Raw genomic sequence first — 3,564 nt, 5'->3', positions numbered from 1 at the left:
TATATATATCTTGTATTTTATCTCGATTTATTTCCAGCAAAAATATTTGCATCTTGAGAGAATAAAAGATTAATAAAATGCGATTATTAAGATCAAAGTAAGCGGGAAATTTGCATATTTCGAATACGAATGGAGGCGTGAAACGAACACAAGTAAACCTTTCAGTTTAAATTTTCCAACTCCATATTTATTTTGGCAATGTGCCGGTTATATGAAAACGTACACCTTTTTTTCCTCAAAAAGAATGATACATGTTTTGGATGAGGCTGTAAGGGATAATGCGTGAAAAAGAGAGAAAGGAAAGCAAATTGGCAGGATGTATGCAAAAAGATCGTGAGAATACAATATATTATTCAAATATATGTATGATAATGATAAACTTAATGGTAGATAGATAGCGAAAGAGAAAAAGAGAGATACAGAGAGATATTCGTAATACTTACTTATATAGATTTATAAAACTCATAACAATGAAATATATTCAACGCGTTATATCATTATGATATACAAGAAGCGTGGTACGTGTATTCATTTCATGTATTTATGTTTTTTTTTGCCTTCATATATGTATATCTGTGTGTGTCTGTATATGTTTTATACTTTCTAAGTTTATCAGAGTCTTCCGATTCTCTTCCTAATTTTTGCGAAGGAGAGAGTTAGAGATGCATGCCTATATCTTACATAGACACATCAAAATATTGATTTCAAAGAGTTTGAATCGTAAAATTTTTTAACAGCTAATCGTTAAACGGCTTCGATGCGTAGGTATTAATAGCAAGATAGCGTAACATTCATCGCCAACATACGTAACGATCATAATGGGTAATATTAAAGACCCGTATCTTTTCATCATATTGAGATACAATAATCGGCAAGGACCTTCGTTAATCGTCTTGGTGTACTACACATTCTCTCCATTTTTTTTTTTCATTTCGATATACTGAAATTTTCTGTGAATCACAGTTTAGTCACGATACGTCGAAACGATATAACGTCTTTAAGGTACGCTTTAATTCACGTCGCTTATGAGGATCAGTAAATAAAATATAAATAATTTAGCTTCTTATACATTCTTTCGAACGCGGACTAAGGAAAGTTTGAATGCGATAACATCGCTGTTAAAACAATCTTATTGGACACATATGTAACATTTTAAGTATTCTCTGCCTATTTTTTTACGCTGCATACAAAAATGTGTTGTCAGAATTTCTCTATCACTTTTATTTTTTGTATGATAAAAAAAGAGAAAGCAAGAGAGAGAGAGAGAGAGAAAGAAAAAGAATTGTGATTTTTCAAGATACGTAACGGTAAAAGAAAAGAGAGAAATATGCTTTAAGAAGGCATACGATCGCTTTTTCTTTTATTGCCGTATTACACTATCCTCTCGGAGGCAAAATTTGTATTCGTTTATACACCTCCATAAGGATCTTGGATCCTATGGACGATCAAACATCAATACAGCCTTAAAAGATATATATATGCATTTCGATATGTGCGACCACTTAAGTAGAATCGCCATCGGTTTACTGCAATCGAAAAGCTTATTTCTAAATTGTCTTAAACGCATATTTAAAAAAAAAAAATTATGCGCATGATCTCTATTCTTTTTAAATGTACGTTTAAGACGTTTTTGATAAGTAAGCTCTTCAATTTTTTTCTTTTTCGTAGGGATCGTCGTCGCGCTTCCCTCTCGTTCTCTATGAATTATTACGCATTAGTGATTATAGTCTTATAATTGGCACTCGCGTACTCGTAAGTAATCGAACAATTTTTATAACAAGAGGAATCAATTCCTCGCGATTTTTTTTTTCAATCGTAGACAATTTAGATAACGGGGAAGAAAGCGGGATGATGATAAGAAGAATGAGGGATCCTACATAAAAACGCGATTCTGTAGTCATTCAATACTATTTTGGAGAACTGACGAATATTTTACTTTTTCACTATATTTACATTATAACGCTGTATATTATAACGAAGATTAATAACGAGCAATCCTAACGAGAGGGAGAGAGAAAGAGAGAGAAAAGTCTTTAATTTATAAATATAATATAAATCAACGAATTTAAAGCGAAATTTTTTTATATAGCACTCGCACTAAGATTTTTTTTTTGATACAGAAAAAAGACCGCATTTTATAATATCTCCAATGATAAATTACGCCGCAAGTATATCGGTATTTTTATGAAATGCTGCTATAAGTGCGATATTAGTCAGAACGTGGAAATTGAGAAACCTAATGATATGCTGTAATTTGTCAGTCAGTAAATGACTTACGATTGTACAGGGTGATTCAAATATATGTCGCCCCGAACTTTGGAAATATTATATTCTTCCACGAGAAATAATCGTAATTTTGAAATTTTTTGTACATGTTTTTCTTTCTATCGTACGAAACATTTTTATTCCCGTCATCTCAGCGTCAATGTTATTTTTCTAAAACAGATTTTTTGATTGTCTAAAACTCTGAGAAACTAATCTTAGAAAATAGATTTCAAGAATGAAGAAAATATAAAAACACAGATACATTATATAAACGTGTACTGTGAAAACGGTTGAATCAATAAATTACACTTTGTAAATTATGTATTTGCAAACGCTAACCGATCAATAACTCTTTTCATACAATCGAGCGCCATAGATTTGAATTACTCTGTATCTTCTAATGTGAACTAAAAAATAAAAATCTGTTCTTTTCTTTCTGCTGGAATATCGCCGGGGTGACGCCGCGATTATTTATGATTGTCGACGAAAATCGAGCATTACTATCTCATCCTTCGTGAAATGGACGAAATGGAGAGGATGCATATCATGCCTTCAAATATACTAATAGAAGAATATGTTATGTGATATGCGTGTTTGTGTGCGTATGAATATGCGTGCTTTATATATACAGGATATCCCAAAACTGGGCTTGCTTGCTTGCTCGATTGCTTCCCTCCGATTATGATTCGATTAAATTTGAGGTCGAGTTTTCTTCCGTACGCGCCAAAATATCAATCGATATCATCAAATTGTAAAACTTTACAATTAAGAATTTAATAAATATAAAATTCCGAACGTGGGAATAAAAACTTCAAGCGATCGCGAATAGATGATAAGGTTTTAATTCCAGTTAATTACTATTTTGGATAAAGACTCTATGACATATGTTACGACTCTTTTTTAAATTTCATTTTTTTAATTATACAGTTATTTAACTTTGAATATTATAGAAAATGAATAATTATAATATGGTGTAACAAAACCTAAATCTTGAAGAGAATTTAGAAGAGGAGCAATCCACACCAGATTGATCAAATATATTTTGTAGTCGTGCGATTTTTGCGATACCCTGTATGAATATACACGTGTGGCCCTTATGTGCCATACACACACATTCACGTTTAAAGATTAACAAATAAATACAGATATAGATACACACGCGCGTCGGGCTGTGTGTATGTGTGTCCAAGCCGACGCGCTATAAACCTAGACCCGCATTTGTATCTCACATATTTAGCGTCCTAAATGCACAGTCTCAAATTCTCAATCTCATACAACGTACAATATGCGATGTTCTCA

This window comes from Formica exsecta, unplaced genomic scaffold (genome assembly GCF_003651465.1).
Source record: "Formica exsecta isolate Colony F162 unplaced genomic scaffold, ASM365146v1 scaffold82, whole genome shotgun sequence".
Classification (NCBI taxonomy): domain Eukaryota; kingdom Metazoa; phylum Arthropoda; class Insecta; order Hymenoptera; family Formicidae; genus Formica; species Formica exsecta.
Note: the sequence above shows the minus strand (reverse complement) of the source record.